The sequence below is a fragment of the Etheostoma spectabile genome, chromosome 18 (genome assembly GCF_008692095.1).
Source record: "Etheostoma spectabile isolate EspeVRDwgs_2016 chromosome 18, UIUC_Espe_1.0, whole genome shotgun sequence".
Classification (NCBI taxonomy): domain Eukaryota; kingdom Metazoa; phylum Chordata; class Actinopteri; order Perciformes; family Percidae; genus Etheostoma; species Etheostoma spectabile.
In genome coordinates, this window is record NC_045750.1 from 8,199,394 (window position 1) to 8,211,409 (window position 12,016).

Sequence of the window (12,016 nt, forward strand, 5' to 3'; positions counted from 1 at the left end):
CCGATTATAATGAAATAACCCCGTTGGTGTAAACACACAAGTCATTTTACGGCGCGATTTTGAATGATGATGATTCACCGTAAATAAGGGCTCCCCCTCCCTACGGAAAGCCAATTTACCCACTGAACGGAATGTATGCTGTCTGTGTGTCTGTGACCCAGAGCTAGTTTTGACGAGGATGGAAACGACACTCTTGTGATGCCAACCACACTACCAGGTTTTCAAATATGCATCTGTAAAATAGCTGTGTGACAAGCCGCTCCAGAAAACAGCCTCCCCTAGCCTGGTTCGTACTTTTCTTTGATCTTGTGACAACAGCAAAGAATTGAAGTTGGCACATCAACTCAATGAGGAGCTCTAAACACCCGGCGAGGGCTTTGCCTCCTCACTTTGATTTGTGGAGAAAATGAAGGATTATTATAGATGAATCCAGTGTTATGGTTGTCCTCCAACTCTTGATGTTTAAACAAAAACTAAAAGAGTGCAACCACCTGAACTGCTGTGCTGTCACATTAGAGGATGAATGAGGTAAGCCATAACCACGTATGGCACACTTATCATTATTCTACATTCACAGCATAGAGAACATGTTCATTCAGAGTCATAATGGTACCCTATTGTCCCTGTCTGTATTTTAGAGGTAATAACATGTACTTGTACTAGAGAGTGGGGGAGTCTATACAGCATGGAGAGGGTCAAGCCTGGCCAAGGCCAAGCTGTGAGGGTCAAGCTTCATCTGTAGGCTTACCCTTCTATTGGAAAACTGACCCATCCACTCTGTTGAAATAACAAAACACCTGCTATGAACTCCTCTTTTTTCGTTCGTAGCAGCTTCACTGGCCCTTACCCGGTCTTTGCTCTCCTCTGGCAATTGGCGCCCTAATTGAGGCACTCTTGAGCCATGTTTATCACCGTGGCAACGTTGCCCTGCAGATAATCATTGTCTTGTGGATTAGCATAACAACAGAGGAGAAGCTTTGCTTCAATTCCACTAACGCTGGACCAAGGTCCTTTGTGTCGGTTGCCTGCCGGGCTTGTCTTAACTAGGATTAGAAGCATTGGCTCTAAGCACCACCAAGCCCCCACATTGTGCTCCCAGTGCACAGTGAAACCCTATTCGTGCCCTTGGAAAATAATAGATATATATCTATATAGATATATATATATATATATATGATATATATATATATATATATAGATATATATATATATAATATACACACACTATATGCTCACACATATGCTTTAGCACTCTGTTCCAAAACTTTTAATTACTCATGTCCATCTACTGGCGGAATAGTCTGCAGACGGTGTCTCGTGCAAAAGAGAGGGAGTAAGAGCGGCCGTGAGAATTTAACTAAACCTTTCATACGTTTACGTTCTAACGCTCTTGTTTCACTTTGGTGATCGTCAGTCACCAAAGTAAAACAACTGAACAGATGTCCAAACCCTGGAGGCTTTCCTCGGCTCCTCACACCGGACCAATTCCTGCTTGAAATGGGCATGTTTTTCGAATTGTGAGTTCCAAAAAAGAATTTCAGAAATTGTGTCAGACAATCCCTTTAATTGAGATTTGGAAAGGTATGAGGAAGGGGATTTCAGAGGCTTTTTGATGCACCAACAAGCACTTTGTTTTAAGCACATTTACACCTTAATCTTTATTGGAAATCATAAAGTATTTGTCACCCAACTGTAACTCAAAAAAAGAGATTATCAATTAAAATCATGTCCATGTGGCATTTTAACAACATTGAACTGGCATGCAGAGCTGTCTGGCTGGTGTTCTGAGGAACGTATCACAGTTGGTAGCGAGTGGGTTTGGTTGGCGGCAAGTTTAGAGAGAGGAGGCAAGCCTGTAGCAGGAGCGTGCCATGCTGTCCCATCCTGATCTGTCAGTGGCGTGCAGTAGGGGCTCCGCGGGAGACTGGGTGTAACCACGTCTCTTTCTGCTGGCAGAGGGGAGACGGGAGCTAGAGAGAGGCGGAGATGTGAAGGGGAGAGGAATGGCGGAGGATGGAGTGGAGGCAGCAGCTAAACCCGTAAACACATAAGATTAAGAGGAATAATATAAAGAGGTCTTGGCAGTGCTTCCCTAATATGCACGGCAAGTTAAAGATGCAGTCCCTTTCAGGATTTCGTGGCCTTTTTTTCGAGATGGTTGCAGGCCCAAAATGCCTGATTTTACAGCAGCTTTGTTAAAAAAAACAAAAACAAATTGCGATTTTAAAAAGTTGCAATGTCCTCTGTATTTTACTTGCGCTGAAATTGCGGGAGACAGTGAGAATGATTATACCTTTTTTTTTAAATGAGAAGGAAACTTCTTTCAGGGAGAAATAATCTACTCTGGGCTGAGTTTTCCTAGTAACCTTTCCAAAAAAGCTCAAGATGCTGCAAATGCCAGTATAATATAATTAACAGCAGGAGGATTTATGACACAAAATAATAAATTAAATGAATAATTCTTTTAAAAAACATATCTGCCAGTGGCTGGTTAGTGTCTGCATTGTAAAAGGTTAATTTCCAATCCTGGTCTGGGATACATTCACCTTTGGTCTGATAAAAAAACAACTTAGGGCATTTACGAAAGGCATGTAAGGTTTTTGAACTTACAATAACAATCGTAGCTGTCCTCAACTGAAGTCCGCGTCTTATAACCGTCTCATCTCCGGTTTCTCCTGCATCTACTATACGTGTGTGTGAATAACTGTGTGTTTAAGCCACGGGGAGAACTGATCAGCAGCCCCGCCCACTGCAGAGATCAGACAGGATTGAAACAGCAGTAGCTTTTAGCGACTTAGGAGGCACAAATAATTACAGTGTACTACTTTGGTGTTAAGATGTGCACAGATTGGCAGGACGGTTGTTGTTCTGCAAGGTCTTTAACTGGATGTTTTGTTGGTAAATGTGAGGTGTCCATGTCCCACACTTTTCACCTTCATACCAGTAACAAGGAAATAAGGTAGGCGACGTACAAGTGTTACGTCGGCCGTTTCACTCCCGCTTGGTCAGTGGCTCTTAGTGTCAGACACCGAGGGAAAAGTCTGGCACGGGGGACTGCTGTGATTGGTGGAAGTCGCGGGAAGCTCCAGTTATTGGTCAAAGTTGCAGTGATTGGACAAAATTGCGAGTTGCACTAAATTCACAGAGATTGGTTGTATTCGCAATGGTGGTTGCAATCAAAAGATTGCAAAGTCCTAGATGGAAAAGTGTGTGTGTGTGTGTGTGTTGTTTGGTGGGTGTGGGGGTGTGGACGCACACGTCCACAATCTCCATGGAGGATTCCTGTGGTAAATCATAGCAAACAAGTGGTGAGGCATGCAAAAGGAATTTTTGGGCCCTCTCAAAAAGATGACCACACAAGTGCAAGGGAGCTCCTTTTGAAAGATTAGCAGTCTATATGCTCTTGCCACAAACAGACACACATACAAGTACACACACTTCTTTGTCTCATATTTGATTTACTTTGTGGGATGGTGGTTTCACACTTTTTTCTTGTGGCTGAAATAATCTCAGTAGTTGTTCCTTTGCCGGGCTTCTTTCCAGGCTAATTTGCTGTGTTTAAGGCCACCAACCCACCAGCCAGCAGTTTAACTTTGCAGTGTCAGTACTTGGCAAGGCCATGGCAACATTAACATAGCCAGCAGCCCTGGATAACATTTCTCTTAGTTAATCTGAGCGACTTGTGCTCATTCTGTGACCCATGTTTGAATCTGAAAAACAATATGACAGAATCCAAATAACTAACAACACTGCAGGCCACTTGTATCCGCCTCCAGTGTAGTGCTGTTTAGAAGTGGCGAGGGGGGGGGGGGAAGTGGTGTGAGGCAGGCTGCTGGAGCAGGTGACATCTGTGACCCAGCACAACAGCGGTGCATGCCGGACACATGCTTCTTCCTCAAAGGCTACTGGCACCATTTCTGCCTCATTGGGCTCATGCCATCACACACATGCCCTTAAACACACACACATTTGAACTGCTTAATCGGAATGAATCCACTGTACATAATCTTATGTTGAAATTACCATGATTCAACATGGCTTTAGGATATAAAGGCAATACAAATTTCCCCCATAGATAGTCTTTTTGTCCATAACTGAGACTGGAGAGAGTCATGCTTTCATTTTAGACGGTTGACCTACACTCTACAAGCTGCTAACAGCTACTTTGTGAACGTGTCAGACTGCCAAACATCAGCGTCATCGGTTTATAGAAAATGACCTCTCGATATGTACAGCTAAGAACTGGACAGTTTTCCTATTTCACACAAACATCTAATGGAAAAAAACAACATCTCAAGCATGACTGCTGCGCTCAAATGATACAGCAGCACACACACATAAGTTCACACACGCATGCGAACATACTCCACATCAGGGCTTCAAGATATTTTGTTTTTTTATCGTCATCTCAATATCAACTGGCTCAATATACACATCACAAAAGGCTGCAACATATCGCGATTGACCCAAAACAGATTGTTTGTGTTAGTTGAAAGAAAATATCGGTAGAAAACTGCACTTTAAACTGTAACAGCCATTCTTTTTTTCTTTTCTTTTTTTTTAGTAGTACCTTTTGTATATTCAATATAATGTTCAATTTGTCCATAAAAGAATGTCGGAAATAATTTCCTAATTTTAAAATGGGAACAAAAGAAAGGACAATTAAAAAAAATATATTTACGTATGTATCATATCATTTTGATATTATATTTATCTAAGAACTTCATGTCTTAATGACTTTTTTTCTGAATTTCATTAATAAAGTGCATAGAAGTTGGCATGGTTCCTGACCATTTTTCCTATGGATGTGGAATTTTCCAAAAATAATAAATAAATGTATAATGTACACCATGTCATTTTCAATCTTATCTTGGCAAAAATATAGCATCATATCAAACATATTTATTTCGATATTGATCTTAAGTTTCCTTTTTAGAAATGTGTCCACCTTAAGAACATTCTTGTGTATATAAAGTGAAAAGGAAGATGGGAAATACTCTCTTCTTCTAGTCCACAGAAATCCCACATATAATCAATATCTAGTTTGAATCTTTGTAACACAAGTTTAGCTGGGTAAATTCTACATAATATCTGAAAAGACACTTCCTTAAACATGTTATTACTACAGTATTTATAACAAATTCTCCATGCCCTATCATTAAATAAGGAATACCAAAAACATTTTGATGACGGGACAGTGACATAACTATGTGTTTCTGATATTTTTTGTTAGAGCACTTTTCTTTCAATAGATCAGTTCCACCAATATAAATATTTTCCAGACAATCTTCAACATTGAAAGGTAGACGTACAGCACCAGTTTCGTAGAAGTATAAGGACACTTTCTGGTATAGAATCGACAACAATAGCATACTCCTTTGGTTTTTATAGGTATTTTAAATTAATCAAGCAATTCTTGCAATCAGTCAAATGGTACTTGGGTATGATTTTCTTTTAATGGAGCTCTATGTAATTTTTGAACTCAGCTCTCCCCCTCCATATTGCCCTCCACCTCTCCCTGGAGGGAGAGCGTTGCTCCTCCTGGTTTCTCGTTGCATTCTGATAAAGCAGACTCTCCCTCTGATGTCTCTTATCTCTTCTCATCTCCTGCAGTTAAGACGGTCTCTGTTTGTTTTACGCTTTCTGACAGTTTTTTTCTCTTTCCATTCATTTTTCTCTCACCCCTCTCAGGTGTCACCCAGTGCCTTTCCCCAGTACTGTGTGCAATGTATCAAAAATTGTCAGAATAACTTAATGATGTGCTGACCTGCCCCCTGACCCCCTGTTGTTTATCAAATTCTATCATATATTGTAGCGAGATACCCCCTCGCACACTCTCCCATTCTGTGAGAGGTATAGATTTGTTGCTCCGTATCTCTGGCAGTGCAGTATTCCTGCTTGCTTACTGCCGTTGACAGAGTGTGTGTCCAGTGCTGGCTACGCTTGGCTGCATCAAGGTAATGCTGCTGGCTAGCTCAGACCCAGCAAACAAACAACATATATTATATTGAAGACAAGGAGAGTGGTTCTGTAGCCAAGGGGCCTCACTGTGTATGCATACCTGTGCGTTTTTATACAATTGTTAGTGTGCACATTGACCTACAATGTAGGCAACACTGCAAGAAGCAGTTGACCTAGAGCCTGCTCTAACCAGGCCTAGGCAGTAGTATAATAACAGCAAAGTTGAACTTGCCAGAAGTAAAAACAGTCAAACACATCACAGCGCACACATATGTGTAAACTTACTGCTTCGCATTGTTTGTTTGTTTGTTTGCACTCCATGGAATGAAACCAGGAAATAAAGCTGAAATAGTTAAATGAAAAATTGACGGAAAATTGAGAGACCTAATATTATGTAAAGATGTGCTGCTTTGCTTTGTTGTATTTGATCATGAACATAGTATTTGGAAATTCTGTTGGGCATTTATCTTCTCTGTTTTCTGACATTTTATCGACCATGATCTGAAATTCAGCAATTAACATAATTGTCAGTTGCAGACTTGAATTTAATATCTTTGGGTTTTAAGATGTTGTGAAACAAAATAGGCTGCTTAAAGGGGACTGAAATATAGGCATTTATTGTATTATTATTGTGACACTACATAACCTAAACAATCAATTGATTGATTGATTGATTGAAAATAACTGATTAAATATAATAATTGTTCCTTTATCGTTATTTGCCGCACTACCAGATAGAGCTTAAGTCTATTTTACAGCTACACAGTTAACCAAAAACCTAAAGAAAAAGAGCTGCTCTGGTGAATTAGCAACGTGGGCAGTTGAGGGAATACTGGCGGCCATAAAGGTAAAGCTATCCTTTTAATAAGCTAAGCAAATAATGCCCCAAAATGATTCATTTTGAAAAAGCTGACTCAAGGATATTGGCAAAGAGAAAAGGGAGGGGGGAAAAAAGCACTCAACCTGAAGGAAATAGAAAGTGTCTGCAAAGCAACATTTTATATTTAATAGAGGTACATATGAACTATAAAAACAACCCGAGTATTTCATTAATAGATCAACTATTTGGATGAAAGTGTGCATCAAAGAAATTAATTCACAAAAGACCATACTGTAAGCCTCATAAATTAGATTTTTAACTAATTTATTTATTAAGTATTTTCAAATGGGGGGAACTCATGAGGACATATAAAAAGTATCAATTCTGGTATCTGAAACAGAAAAATGTATTTTCTGATGTATGTATGAGTATGAAGGTGCCTTATCAGCACCAGTGTTGTAAGTAATGTTACAGATACCGTTGGTGCACTTCTGATGTTTTAGTCCAGTTGCACTCTGGCATGCAGCGGGAACCTGCTTGCAAAGGATTGACTGGTCCAGCCAGCCTGCCTGCCTGTCAACACTGTGGAGTCTAACTCCTATACAGGGCTTTGTTTTCCTTCCCTAACCCTAACCCAAATGCCACCTTCCGTCCGTGAAATTATTTTATTTTACAGTAAGTTTACCATTGGCTTTGAGAGGAGTGAACTCTGAATCCTGCTCCAAAATTAAGGCGGTGAAGGATTTTAGCTAGTTCTCTGTCCACCCAGCCATTTCATTTTTTGGGCATTTTTTTATTTTCTCATCCTGGAATTTTCCCTTTCCTGCTACACCATTGTATCCTTCCCACTAATAATATTTGTCATTGTCGTACTTAGATGTTCTGTGGCACGTGAACACAAATGGAAGAACAGTAGTTCTGCTTCAAGACACCCCTGTCAATACGATCTGACACACTTATGATATCTCATTTTCCGTCCATCTGTCACTGTTCCTCAGGCTCTTTCTATTTCTCAACCCATTTTCCAGGCAGCTGACAAATATGTAGAGTTGTATTAAATGGCCTTACAAAACCACCCCTCTTGATATCTGTAATATTCCTTGTACTCAATCCCTCCCTGTCGCTCTCTCCATGCACCCACTTGCACAAAGACAGACACTGGCCTGAGATCAGGTGTGTGTATGAGGTAACAGTCTGCTCTCACTGTTAGGTCCTCATCTCCCACTAGCCTTCCAGATGGCCATGGTGTAAGCACCACGCCTTTTGCCCACATGACACTTCCTGCATCTTTCCAACCCCCACCCACACCCGTTGCTCCCCATTACATAGTGCGCAATTTCAATGAATTGAAAGACGTCTTGTACAGAAAGTATCATTATCATTAATCTATCAATGATTACAGTTTAGGGATTTCTGGCAAAACTTCACGTATGTCCAAGGTGCACATAGAAGTGAAATGGTCTGAAGAGGTCAAAACTTGTACAACTTGTAGTATGAAGAAGTAATTTGTTCTGAGACCAAAATGCCCCAAACACGCTCATAATATAGTTGATTTTCGCTACTGTAGATTGCAGACGAAAATATATTAATATGTAAGTTGTGTGTAAATTGTCTGGCATGTAGCCTGACATATTAGCAGAATTGAATATAGTAGCTAGTCTGTCACAACATGGTGTCCCTCTTTAACGTGAAAGAAGAAACTAAACAAAAAGCAAACATAAACCCCTAAAATTGTGATATATATATATATATATATATATATCACATTTTTTTTTTTTTTTCAATTTTCTTCACACAAAACTGAGAAGTCTGCTGACCTATTTCAATTTAATAGTTTGGCCTTACTGTTTTTTGGCAAACATGTATTTATCTTTTTAAGCAATTTGTTTAGTTGACTAAAAATCATGGCAGACACTGATTTGTTTTACAAGAGTAAATAAAATGGCTTGAAAATGCGTATAGACTGAAATGCCATGGCGTTGTATCAGTCAGCAACTGAAAATAGAAAAACAGACTTTTATTTCTTAAAAACACAGATCATTAAATTATTCAGTGAAAGTTTCCAGATGATGTGCACTCTTTTCTTTCTGCAATGCCCTGTTTCGCATTCATGCAGCAACTCCCATTCGCTGGGGGAGTTCTGCAGGACAACCACACATTTGATTTCTTCTTATGCTACAGGAGCAACTACACTGGATCCGACTGGACAGCGTGTGCTTTGCTTGGGATTTAGACGTGGGTGTTGATGGGGGGGATATTTATTCTCGGCCCGGCCCTTTCTGGTCATCTCTTTGACGTGTTGCTGATTTCAACTTTGATTCAGTTGACTTGTTTGTCTTTCAACTCTGCTCCCATCATCACGTCTTTCAGTCATTACTGCTGCGAGGTTCAGCTATTGAAAAGGTGTATTTCCATTCGCTCAGCAGCACTCCCTTTTCAGTAACGTGCTTCATTCACTCCGTGCTGTTCTCTATTAATACATACCTCCTTTCACCCCCCTTGGTGAACTCCCCTTTACTGTATAAACTCCCCATTTGTTGTCCCTATCATGATCATCTCTCCCGCTGTCCTCTCTTCCTCTTCTTCCTATGCCTCTTCCTTTCAGTCTTACTTCTCTTTGCCATGTGCTCTCTGTATCCTTCCTCCTCCTCTCCTTGCATTGCTGTGTCTCCCTGCCTGCCTCCATCCTTACTGCAGGGTTGAATCATCCTCGTTTCTGCATGCCTTGTCACGTTTGGCCCCCCCTGCGCGTCTGTCCAGGCCTCATCAAACGGCGATGTCGCGAGCCGGGCTGACATCTCGCCACAGCGCTAAGGGGCTCTGATGTCCGTGACGCTAGTGCTGACCTGTCCCTCACTTCTCAAAGCACTGACATCATCAAAGGGGGTGGGACACATTTCTGCTCCAGGGGCTATTGATTGCCAAATTTTGGTGGGAGACATATTTTCATCCATGCCATTTCCAGATTAGAAGGGGAAAGAGATGAGGGAGTTTTACGTCTTTGTCTTTCCATTTTCTTTGGTCTGTTATCAAAGAGACATTCTAGCTGGCTTCAGGTTTTTAGGCCTTTTTATGTAGTTTGTATCCTGCTGTCTTCTCGCTTGGTACTATCTGGCTGTTGTCGGAGAGAGGGACCACATCAGCACTATTCTCTTCGCAGCTTTCCCTCACAGGGGAGCCACTTCTTCCCCACACACTCTGCTTCAAACGGCACACCTCAGATCACACGCACACGTATGCTCACATGCACGCCTTGAAGTGCACAAAAATGAAAGCCCCAGCATCCTCCTTGGTGGAAAATTGAGTCATGGTCCTTCTGCTTGCATAAACTGACAGACAAGCCAAGCGAAAAATTGAATCAAAAATGGCCCTATATTGGGGACTGTGTGTGGGCATGAGCAGTGGCACTGTGTGATTTTAAAACAAGCACATGCAAATCAAGTCAAACCAACCCCAGGCTCATTAAATAAAACATGGGAGTAAGGACAAACGGCTGCTTTCTACTGCAACCTTGCATATTCACAATGAGCGCTCTTTCCTAATGTGGAGTGGATGGATGTAACGCAGGTTGACATTATGTGGCTGGCTGCTTCTTTGGTGTGTGCCGTGCAGACTCTGAGCGGGATGTAGTACAGGGTTTTTCTGTTTTCAAATTTTTCAAGACGAGGATGGAAGACTATGTCACACTTGTTTCGACTCGGAGTGGTATCAATACAACAAGGATCTTGACAATCCAGAATGGTTGATCTTCACTAACTTTTTTCTGTTCAGGCTCTAGCATAGAATCAGACAACTCCCAATAACTTGCCGTGTTGTAAACAAAAATGTATTTACTGTAATTGGTCTTCAGCCAAACTAAATGCACATAAATGCAATGACTATTTTACATTCATTTATAGCAGAGGTTAGTATACATTATGGCACTCAAGAGTACTCAGTGTTTTGGTATTATTCATGAAACAAAAACAGACTTCATTTTAATTGATTGTCGTTTCCCTGGTTCTGGAAAGGAATAATTTCATTCCCTTTAGGAAATGGTTTGGAAACAAAAATATAACCCCAAATTAAAATAATTAGAGTTGCTACGATGTGAGTAACACAAGGAAGTAATGCCAAACTTCTTAAATTTACATTAAGTGGAGATGTTCATAAACCATCAATATTTGTAGACCTGCGCATAGTGTTGTTGTTTTTTTAGGAGATTGTGGCCCTAGAAAATGAGTTACAGCAAGCACACTGTAATTCAATGAAGTCAACTAATAGCTGAAACAATGTTGTAATAACACTTGAAATTGTATGTGTGGATCAGCAACATCTGATCCACTTAATAAGGTCAACCTCGGTGTGGATACTGATCTGGTTCATTGTTTAAGTGCATTCCTGGTTTTGTTTTTCCCATCAGGCAATACAAGTAAATGATCACATGTTGCACTGGCGTTTAGTCTAAATCCTGAAGAGCAAATAGACAAAGAATGCAAATTTTAGTAGATCAGATTATTGTAGCACATGTAGAGACATTTGGCGGGCCAATGTCATTTTCCAAACTTGAAAACAGAAAAATAAACGCACTTTGTTGGGCTGTGTCAGTACCAGAAGGTTTGAGGCTCAGTTTACTTTGGTCCTGATTTTGACTTCAACACTACCGAGGTAGTTGTATCAAACACTTGAGGGAGCTGGGCAGAGAGGCCGGTGAGAGGCCAGGATTAAATGCCTCCACAGATCTCGGTGATCCTCATCCAGCAGAGCAGGCAGCGGAAGGAGAGAGAGAGAGAGAGAGAGAGAGAGAAAAGTAAAAGAGAGGCCATTTAGATCCGGCTACGCTGATCCATCGCCCAGAGTGATGGGTGAGCGATCTGCAAAGAGGACTGTGACTGTGACAGGCAGTGTTCATTAATGTTCCAGCCTCTGCTGTAGAGTCCAATCAAGGGCCTCCACACACAAGCACCCTCAAACACTAAAGCTCTCACACACACACAAACGGCTTTCCAAGCAATGAGACAGGCGGGCTGAGCGTGGGCACTGATGGCTTCACTGCCTCAATTGATGGGTGCTTAGAGGGGAGCTGGAGATACAGGGCCAGAGAGTCTGAGCGTGAGAGAGATGGAGCGGCCGGTCTGCTCTGTCGATGACTCTCTGATAGCCTGGGTTTAGCCCTACTTCTGCTCAACATGCAAAGCCATTACGTTAATCCACATGCTGCCCAGCTGTTTCCATTAAACGTTGCGGTCCTGAAAA

General features: G+C 41.3%; 1 protein-coding gene across 2 annotated transcripts in view; it reads left to right on the forward strand.

The window, feature by feature from the left end:
* Positions 1–12,016, forward strand: part of fut8b (fucosyltransferase 8b (alpha (1,6) fucosyltransferase)) — an 84,233-nt gene that overhangs the window by 12,098 nt on the left and 60,119 nt on the right. The gene's annotated exons all lie outside the window — the stretch shown is intronic.